This window comes from Mus caroli, unplaced genomic scaffold (assembly GCF_978045245.1).
Source record: "Mus caroli unplaced genomic scaffold, Mus_caroli_1 scaffold_7, whole genome shotgun sequence".
Lineage (NCBI taxonomy): Eukaryota > Metazoa > Chordata > Mammalia > Rodentia > Muridae > Mus > Mus caroli.
Window position 1 is genome coordinate 48,322,607 of NW_028227262.1, and position 11,141 is coordinate 48,333,747.

An 11,141-nucleotide genomic window follows, 5' to 3' on the forward strand; every position below is an offset into this window, starting at 1 on the left:
TCCCTTTCTCCTTCTCTTCTCTCTCTCCCCCTCCTCTCCCCTCCATGTCCCCTCCCCCTCTCCTCCCCCTCCCCCTCCCCCTCCTCCTCCCTCTCCCTCTCCCAGAAAGCTTTCTTGCTTTCTCTCTTCCTCTCCTCTCTTTCTCTCTTCCCATGATGACTTCCCTGGACCCTCAGTCCTCTGGGGCAGTGAACCCACCCGAGAGCAGCTTCCCACTAAACCTGCACACACACACACACACACACACACACACACACAATCTGGCTTGAATTGGCTCATTTCACCAATGGAGAAACAACTTAGAAATACCTCCACTGCCCACAGTTATAAAGAGATCCCTGACGCTGTGGGGCTGGGCTCAGGCTGTGCTCATGCCCCCATTTGTTTAGTTATTTCATTATTCCTTTTAATCACCTGGGTCCTGCCTGCTTAAAGTGCCCTGATTTAAAAGGCCTTTTAAAAATTATTTATTTATTTTAGGAGAGGTGCCTTTCTCCAAAGGTACAAATGTCAGAAATAAAACTTAACAGGTACTGGCGTTTACCAGTAGCTTTTGAAATGGAGAATGCTGCAGAAATGTAAATCCCTCCCCTCTTCCAAGAGCACAAGATTGTGTCTTTTCCTGGAGGTTTTCACAATCATTAACTCCTTGGCCACCAACCAAGTGTCTGGCTGCACTGAAACCGAATTCTGACCGGTCTGTATTCAGCTGCCGGATAGAAGGGAAGAGACCACTGGGAACAGGAAGCCTGGGGAGGCAGATAAACAGGGTGCTAGACCACCTAGGTGCTAGAGGGATTTGAACAGTGGGGGAAGGTGTGGGGGCTGGGATTGTGCTGTTGGAAGCTACTGTTTCCAGACCACGGTGGGTGGGGAAGGGCTCACCTGAGTCCCGGTCTCCTCTAGACAGAAAGGTACTGGTAGCTTCAGGTCACCCTTGTGCTGGCTCTCCCTACCACCAGCAGCAACAGAAAACACCCAGGTAGGCAGGTGTATACTGAGATCTCGTCCCTGATCTTTTCCCAGGGTCCTCAGGGGTCGGGACTGAAGTAGGTCCTTCCCATTACTTTTGTTGTGCTCCCCCCCCCCCCCCCGCCTCCTGGCTTTGCTTAAAGCTGTATGTGTGCTTGACCACTAGAAACCCAATCCCTCGTGGTCACTGAGGTGAGGCCAGCTAGCGGTGCTTCATGTTCCCTGTAAGGCTGAAGGCCATGCCTGGAGCCTCTAGCTACAACTCTTAGTAACCCCATGGCCGGGGCCTTTTGCTCTGTCATAAGGAGACAAGCAGCTCTCTGCTGCTGGCAGTTCTGGGCTCGTTTGGGACGGAAGGGCTGGATTGGCAGACCCTGAAGCTCACATCTCCGAGCCCTGAGAGCTAGAGGTCTATCATTCTGAGCCTCAGCTGCCAAAGGCTTATATCTCTAGGTACTAAGATTGGAGGCTTATTGGTCTTGGCTTAAACCACCAGTATCTCTAGAACTGGTAGTGATTATAACCCTTGCCTTTCAGAAGTGGCAGCAAGGGCCTGAGGTGTCATGGCTTTCAAATGGGCCTTGGGTGTTGGGACCTTCATCTCCTACAGTGTCTAGATCATTGGTCCTTGGTAACAACAGGATCCCTGGTATCAGGTCTATGGTCTATGAGATGTTGGCCTGTATGGCTTAGCATGACCCTGGGACTCATAGAATACCATGGGTTCTCATCTCTGACTTCACAGAAGCCTGTCTTTCCCCAGCCTTAGCTCTCTGCTCTCTTTGCCTCTACCTCCATTACCCCTCTCTCCCTCTGTGTCCTCTGCTTCTTGTTTGTACCCTAGATGCTCTCTAGACCCCTCCCCTTGTCCCCTGCTGTTGCCAGAAGTGTCCCCTGTGGCCACTCCACCAGCTTTTACCATCTTATGTTAGCACTTCAGTCCAGTATCAAAACTGGGCCCAAAAAGGCCAATCAGGAGAAGCCTTTTGTTAAACTAATACTGCCATATGGGAGGAGTCTCTCCCACCAAAATGTGGCAGCCACTGCTTACGAAGCCAGCCGAGAAAGAGGGTGGGGATGGCAAGAGTGTTTGCTTTGGTTAGGGCAGTACTTCATACAGATGAAGAACTGTGTTCACACCAATCATGGACCTTCCTCTGGGCTACTAGGGGAAAAAAAATCTCCTCTCTAGCCTGGATGAAAACAGCTCTCGGACTTAACCAACACTTAAGATGATAAAAAGAGGGGCTGGAGAGATGGCTCAGTGGTTAAGGGCACTGCTCTTCCTGAGGACCTGGGTTCAATCCGCAGCATCCACATCATTAGCTTAATGCCTGTAACTCCAACTCCAGGGGCGTCTCACACCTCTGGCCTCTGTGACCACTTATATTCATGTGCACAAACCCCTCCCCTTATATGCAGAATTAAATAATTAAACTAAATAAGAGCAGTACACGCTATTCAACGCCAAGCATCTATGGTTTCAGTATAGCTTCCTCAAGGTGTTTATGGGGTACGCTGAATGGGGTGGGGGTGGGGAGGCTGCCAAGAAGACAAACCAGTTGACTAACAGGCTCAAGACTGTGGGCATCAGGGAAGAGTCTAGCGACTGTCAGGGAGTCAGATCCTGGCCTCATCATCTTAGCTTACTTAAGGGAAAAATAAACATTAGAAAGGAGTGTTTACAATGAAGGCTCATCTTTAATGGAGCAGCAGGCAGCAGAGCTTTAACAATGTTTAAGGCCTACCCCAGGGAAAGGCTGAGTCCCGCCCATCTGTCTCAGCCTTACCCAGTGCAGCTAAAGCCACAATCTGTCACTGGCTACAGTCAGTCCCAAACAGCCACACTCCTGTCCACCAGCATGGGCATTCCTTCTCACAGCCACCTTCAGCCAAGTGACTGCCACCAAGTCCCCGAGAGACTGTTGACACGGGGAAGAGCTGCTTGTGTTATGATGAGAGGATTGGTACCTGGACACAAGAGTTCTCAAAAGTCTATATTCAGGTGCTGGGGATAGAATTCAGTCGTTAAAGGGCTTGCCTAGCGTGCACAAGGACCTGGGTTAGATCCCAAGTGCAGCAAATACCTGGGTATGGTTGTATATCAAAGACAGGAGGGTCAAGGGTTCCAGACCATCCTCAGCTTCATAGAAACTGAGACCAGAAGTCATTACATTTCCAATGATTCCAAGCTCCTTCTGTATTGATGTATTTATAAAAAGATAAAGAGATATAAGAATATGTTCTGCGGGTGTGTGTGGTGAGGTATGGGGGGAAAGGGGATATCTCAGCGGTCCCATGCCAAGGCATCCCTTCCCCTGAGGGACCAGCCACAGGACAGTATAGTATAGAATAGAATTTATTCAAGGCATTAGGAGGGGAGTTAAGAGGGTAGTAGAGGCGGAGAAAGAAAGAGAGAGGGAGAAGTAGAGGCTGGCCATGAACATGTGGAGAGAGGGGGAAGGGAAGAAGGGGGGTGCAAAGAAGAGCCCAAGAGGATAGCAAGAGAGCAAGAGAACAAGAGAGAGAGGAGGGGGCAAGCAGCCCCTTTTATAGTGGGTCAGACCTACCTGGCTATCACCAGGTAACTGTGGGGAGCATTCCTAGCTGTTGCCAGGTAACTGTGGGGTGGCGCATAGACAGAATGCTAGCATGTATGTTTCTACTTGGGGGCTTTCAGTGGGCAGAGTGGCTCTGAAGATCCTGGTACTGTTGCAAACTTCAGCAGAGATTTTTGGTTGACACTGGGAAACGTTTATTTTCTTGTCCCTCTACCATGGATGTCTTGTCAGAATAAACTGCAGTAGAGCCAAGGGAGCCCAGAGAAACATGCTGTGACCTTCAGAAGCCCTCAGTATCCATTTGGGTGTCACCATAGCCAACTCGTGCAACACAGGCTTTCCAAGGATCCAGCCTGCATCTGATCCATTCTTGTTTACAGCTCAGAAATCATTAGTCTAGAAGTTTCCTTTGAGTTTCTCTCCCACCCCATCCCAGACAGCCTGGAATCACAGCTCACTCCTCCCTCTGGCTGTAGAGGAGTCCTTGAGAGCTGGTTGAACTGTACGATAAAGAGATGGAGGGGCTGGCAAAAATGGTTTGATGGATCGAGATGCCTACAGGCCTAATGATCTGAGTTCCATCCCCAGAGCCCATGTTAAAGTAGAAAGAACCAATTTTGAAAAAGTGGGCTGGCAAGAGGACTTAGTAGTTCAAAGCATGTATTTCTCTGCAAGACTAGAATTCAGTTCCCAGCATTCATATCAAACAGTAACTTCAACTCTTGGGATGTTGGGGTAGATGCCTCTGGCCTACAATTAAAAAGTTAAAAACATATATCATGGGACTAGAAAGATGGCTCAACAGTTGAGAGCACGTGTGGTTCTTCCAAAGTACCCGCGTTTAATACCGAGTAGCTTACAACAGTCTATAACTCCAGTTCTCTCTTCTGACCTCCACGAGGGCCAAGCAGGCCTGGAATGGACAAGCACACATGCAGGTAAACCACGTATACACATCAAATAAATGCATGGAAACTTTTTCAGTTTGTTACCTGATGATGCTAAAGCACATGTACCTGCTCCCATGCATCATGTGCTCACCGACTGTAACAGCTTCTTATTTATTTTTTTAAGAGAAGGGGTGGAGTTCAGAGTCTTCAACTTCGCTGGACGTGGTGGCGCACGCCTTTAATCCCAGCACTTGGGAGGCAGAGGCGGGCAGATTTCTGAGTTCGAGGCCAGCCTGGTCTACAAAGTAGTTCCAGGACAGCCACTTCAAGTCCATTAGAATCACCTGGTATCTTGCTGCAATGCTGATTGGCTCCTCTGTCCATGGTACAACCCACAGTTCTAGCAAGCTCCCAGGTAAAAGCTACTGGTCCTTTCGCTAACCTTTACAAAGCGAAGGTGTACAGGACTTGAGTGCTAAGAAGTTTGCAATCTGGGGAGCTGCTTCAGCATTAAAAAAAAAGGGGGGGGTTGGAAGTGGGTGTTAGGGTTGTCTGAGCCTTAGTATTTAGCTCTTTCTTCTTCAAAAGTATGAGAATCTGGGCTGGACATCTGGCTCAGTGGTGAGTGCTTGCCTAGATTGTGTACGGGCCTGGCTTCTATCACCAGCCCAGTCTCAAGTTCATCTCTGTCTGCCAATTGCCCTCTAGTATTGTCCGGTGAACCAGGTGAGGTCTCTTCTCTCCCCAGCATGTGATACTCACAGGCCCATGGGAGCTACTTCCCTGACTGGCGTATGACTCATGAGTCCTGGACTCCTCCCAAGCGGAGAGCAGTGAGTGTTCTCATTCTAGCCCAGCCGAGAAAGGCTGCTGAGCACATTCTGCTGCCAAGAATGTTCTGGAATTGCTGGGTGCCTCGTGGCTCTGGGCCTGACCCTTTAGCTTTACTCTTGCTCTAGTGCATGATCCAACATCTTTCCATGAATTTCCTTTTGCCTAGATTGGCTAAAGTTCTTTTCTGTTGCTTACACTGTCAAATGTCCCTACCAAACACACTACTTTTTTTGTTTTGTTTTGTTTTATGTTGTTTTCGAGACAGGGTTTCTCTGTATAGCCCTGGCTGTCCTGGAACTCACTTTGTAGACCAGGCTAGCCTTGAACTCAGAAATCTGCCTGCCTCTGCCTCCCAACTGCTGGGATTAAAGGCATGAGCCACTGCCACCACCCAGCACACTATCTTTTTTTTTTCATTATTGTTGAGACAAGGTCTCACTAAATAGCCCCTGGCTGGCCTAGAAGTTGCTAAGTAGACTAGGCTGGCCTTGAACTCACAGAGATCTACCATCCTTTGCCTCCAAAGTGCTGAGATTAAATGTGTGTGTCACTATGCCCAGCTTAAAGGTTTATTTAATTGTTTATTTATATTTATGTGTCTCTGTGTGTGAGTGTAGTGCCCATGGATGCCAGAAGAAGGCATCATATCCCCTACAACTGAAGTTAGTTGTAGCCATCTAACATGGGTGCTGGAAACAGAACTCCAGGAAAAGCAGCAAGCACTCTTACAGCTGAGCCATCTCTCTAGCCTTAATTTGGAGTTATTTAAAATAATGTTCTCTCTCCTTCTCTGCCTCCCTCTCTCCCTTCCTGTCTTTTTGTCTGTTACATGGATGGCAAGGGAGGCTCTACCCACCACTGTGCCTGAGAGTCAAAGTATAGGTGTTCAATTAATGAGGTGTGCCTAGGCTGGGCAAGGTGGTAAATACCTTATTCCTATGAGAGAGGCAGGAGGATCTTGGATTCAGAGTCAGCCTGGGATGCAGAGCAAGACTCATCTCTAACACATAAAAACCAAACCAAAATAAGAAAACATGAACCAACCGGGTGTGGTGGGTGGCACACACCTTTAATCCCAGTACTAGGGAGGCAGAGGCTATCCAGTTTCTGAGTTCAAGGCCATCCTGGTCTGCAGAGTTCCAGGACAGCCAGGGGCTACACAGAGAGACCATGTCTTGAAGAAAGTAACAAAGAAAGAAAAGAAGAGGAAAGAAAGAAAGAAAGAAAGAAAGAAAGAAAGAAAGAAAGAAAGAGAAAGAGAGAGAGAGAGAGAGAAAGAAAGAAAGAAAACAAGACCAGCTGTAGCTGTAGCTGCCCCTCTGCACAAGCACACCTCAGATGACCTTTAAGCTCTGGAACAGTAGCAGTTCCCAGGCGAACCTGCAGCAGTGCTTGCTAAAAAGTACATTTCTGACTTCTTCCTTCTAGTTCCTTTCTCTCTGTATTTTTTTAAAAGCAAAATATTGCAGGGGGTCAGAAGGGAGTGTGATCCCGTCTTCCATGAGTCTATTCTGGTTTGATTAAAATATTCCTACCTAGCCAGACACGGTGGTTCACGCCTTTAGTCCCAGCCACCCTGGAGGCTGCAGCAAAACCATCTCTTGAGCACACAGGGTCAGGGCCCGCCTGGACATCCTAACAAAACCACCCCCCAACCCAACCCCAACCCCCACCCCAACCCCAAGAAAAAGAATAAAAGAAAAAAAGACAGAGAAAAGTTCCCACTAAGGAGCTCATATCTAAGGGAAAATAGACTCCATCCATGACAGCACAAGCTGTTCAGACACATCCTGGCTGCTCTGAGAGCCAGCTCGCCTTGGTGGCATGTTATTTAACTTCTCAGAGCCTAAGTTTCCCCTTTGTAAAATGACAAGCTACTAATAGCTCCCGCAATGGGTTATTAGGGTGGTTTAGAGGATTCGCTGAGCCAAGGTCAAGGAGTCACAACATTCCACCAATGGGCATTGAGGTAAGCACCCGGAGAGCTAGCTAGAACTGTCTTCCACTAGGGCTGGAGATACAAGCCTGGTTCATCGAAACCAGACTGCATTGTTCCTTCTATCTGTCCCCTTCTCTGTCCCCCTCCTTGTCTCTCTGTCTTTCTGTCTCTCTCTCTCTCCCTCTTTCTCTTAGTCAGTTGCCCTGGCTAGCCTAGAACTCACAATGTAGATCAGACATAGTCTCAAACTCCTGCTGCCTCTGCGTTACTAATGTGGTGATTACATTCGTGGGAGCCACCATGCCCTTCATACTCTTTTTTGTTTGTTTGTTTTGCTTTGTTTTTTGTTTTTTGTTTTTTGTTTTTTTTTTGGTTTTTTTTTTTTTTTTTTTTTTTTTTTTTTTTTTTTTTTTTTTTTTGAGACAGGGTTTCTCTGTGTAGCCCTGGCTGTCCTGGAACTCACTTTATAGAACAGGCTAGCCTTGAACTCAGAAATCCATCTGCCTCTGCCTCCAAGGACTGGGATTAAAGACGTGAACATGCCTGGCCTGCATGCTGATTTTATGATAGTAAAATAAGCCCTGAGAGAAATGTCACCTTTGTTTTGATTGTTTAAACTTTATTCTATGTGTATAGGTGTTTTGTCTGCATGTATATATGTGTACCACTTGCATGCCTGGTGCCCCTGGAGTCCAGAGGAGTGTGTTTGGGGTCCCCTAAGTCTGGAGTTCCAAACAGCTGTGAGCTGCTAGGTGCTAGGAATAGAACCTGGGTCCTGGAGAAGAGTAGCCTGTGCTCTTACCTGCTGAACCATCTCTCCAGCACTCTCAGCACTGATGGGACCCGTGACCTGGTTTTTGTGTATGGAACTAGATGGAAAAAAATTTTTTTCCAGTAAAATGAAGAAACATTTTCTGGTCAAGAGTTTACTGAAAGAGGGATTGTATCAGTTTGAGTTCCCATTGGCTCTCTTGCCAAATCATAAAGAAAAATGAAAGTCCGCTTGGGTAGGGTTGAAGCTGAGCCCATGCTGGAACTATGCCCGGTGAATCATATACCTAGAAATGACCTCAAGAGAGGGCTCGTGGCCCTGCCCGCTTCCCTTGCACCTTGGGAAGGTTGCCCTGCAGCTTTTCAGGGCAATGAGCCAGGATCCTATTTATAAGTCCTCTAGGAACTAACTCTACATGCATTTCCTTCCTCCTCAGCCTTGGAGAGGCTTGGTTTATCATTTGTGTGTGTCCTCATCAAGTTAGCAATCCCCAGCCTAGTTGTATGTGGAAGAGGCCTGGGCGACACCCCAGATCTTTCCACTGGCCCTACAGTTTTTGGACAAAACCCAGTGCCCTTGAATGTTGCTTTTGTTGACCACGCAGCAGGGGTAGGAGGAATTGGAAGAGTGGAGAAGGGGCTGGAGTTCAGCTTCCGATGCTGCCTGTGTGTGTAGCTGTTCCCTGGTGGAAAAGGCAAGCCAACTGTGAGCTAGATTACATGCAGAGAGAATAACAGGAATGGTGAGATCTGTGAGGAGGAAGCAGGCAGTACGGGAATGGGACTGAGCACCCAGAGAGACGGGGAAATAGCTTGGGAGAATGGGAACCAGTGATGGTGACAAGATCTTAGGTGAGCCTTACTGTCACCCTGTCAACTTTACCTGGAGCTGTGTCCTGTTGTGACATGTCTGGTTTTCTATCTTCCAGAAACACTCCCCAAACAAGCCTCCTGTTCACTGATGTTTTGTAACATGGAGGATGTGAGGAGATGCAGGGTGGACAGTCATCTTAAGGGCTGCAGATATTGGCCAAGAGCCAGGTGATTGGTATCTGTGGTCCCTGCTGACTGGAAGAAAGGACAGCTTTCTGGAAATCTGTAGAATCTTTGAAGGAGGCAGGTCAATGTGTTCTGGGGACCAGGGGTAGGGATTCTTAAACGTGAAGAGGTTGTTTATTAGAAGAAAGGATGATGACTAAATTCTAGAGGAAACTGGGGTTCTCCGGGAGAGAGTTGAGGTGAGTTAGCAGAGTTAATATGAGTAGCAGGGGGGGGCTGTAGTGTTAGTACTGATATTGGTAGTATATCTGTCTTAATCTGTATGTATTATAGTAATAAACATACCACAAACCAAGTAATTTGTATACGTAGGAACTTATCTCTCAGACATCTCATGTCGGCAAAGTTCAACATCAAGGTGCTGATGGATTTAAAAGCTAGTGAAGACCCACAAGTGGCTACAGCTAAAGGCAAGATGGAAGCCCTCCTATACTGTTGTTAATTCACCCATAAGGGTAGAGCCCTCATGCCCCCCTCCCAAAACATCTTCCAAAAGACACCACTTCCCAAACTTACATCGAGATTCCATTTCTAGAACATGAATTTGAGGTGCCACATTCTGGCTACAGCAGCAACCCCTTGTTCTGACTCCCTTGAGTCCGGAATTAGCTCCAGAATCCAGTCTCCCAGGACCAAATCAATGAATGGCTGCTCAGCCCCTACCTCCCTGCATGTTGATGAGAGTGCCATGTGGTATCAAATTAAAAGCCCTCCGGAGGCGGGAGATACACTTATGACTCCCTTATCCATGAGCCAGGCCACTTCATCATGAAAGGAAATTAAATTGGCTCAGAGTAAATTGCTCCTCCCAAAGCCAGGCTGGTCCCTAAGCCTTCCTAGACGGCTGCAGAGCTGAAGGGTGGATTATCACTGCATAACAGATTGTCTCCAAACCTAATAGCTTCACAGTTTCTATGGGTCAGGAAATGGAGAGCGGCTTGAGTGGACAGATGTGGCTTGGAGTTGCTCCTGAGGGAGGAGTCACCATGTCACCTGGGGCTGCAGCCATCTGAAGCTTCATCACTGAAAGATCTGCTTCCAAGCCTCATCCACACGGCTGGCAAGTTGGCAGACAGCATCTGTTCCTGGCTCTGAGGACTTCTCCATAAGGCCACTTGAGTGTCCTCATGACATGGCCGCTGGCTTCCTCTGGAATGATCCAAGAATGAATAAGCACAGCCTTGTATATGACAGTGGCAGAAGTCACCTCTGTCCTCTGACCAGTGTTCTACTGATAACCTAGGCTATCTGTGTTAATGGTGGGAGGGGACTAGCCAAGGGCATGCATACCCTGGGAGGTAAAAATCATTTGGAGTCATTTCCTTTCCGTGCTAAACTGGAACTGACCATGCATAATTATCAGAGCTGTTGGCTTTCTCCTTTCTATGAAACTGGACCGTTTTCAAGTGCTTTAGTCTTACCTGGCATTCACGTACCAATTTCATCTACTAGAGCTGTTACTGCCCCATGCTACAGATGAAAACATAAAGGCTCCGAGAGGGTAAGTAACTTACCCAATATCCTAAGGTTAGAAAGTTCTGCAGGCCTGGGAAGTGCTCCATCAATTTGGCTTGCCACCAAGTCTCATACCTTCCCTTCCTGGACAATGTGGATTAGAAAGGATGTGTAAAGTATATGCCTCCCACCCCGAGTGAGAGACAGGGCTTCCTGGAGCCCAGGTTAGTCTCAATATACAGTGGGGATGGATCTGAACTCCTAATTCTCCCACCTCCACCTCCTAAGTGCTAAGATAGAAGTGGGCCTCACCCATTTTAGATGGTGTTGGGTCTGAACCAAGGGCTTTGGAAATGCCAAGCTGTAGCCCTAACCCATCTTTTTCCCTACACAGCTTTGACCCAGAGTCATTATGGAAAAACTACAAAATAGAAGAATTAGGAAGGGGGGGAGAAAAAGAAAGAGAGAAGGGAAGAAGAAAGGGAAAAAAATTCCCTTACAATTTTACCACCCAGATCTTCCATTGTTAATATCTCAGTGTATTCCCCTCAGAACAAAGGAAATGGATTTAAAATGCATTACGTTAACAGCATCTCCGGGGCACACTCTGAAGGAAACCCCATCCACTCAGCTTCCCCCACAGGGAGGAAGGCTGTGAAA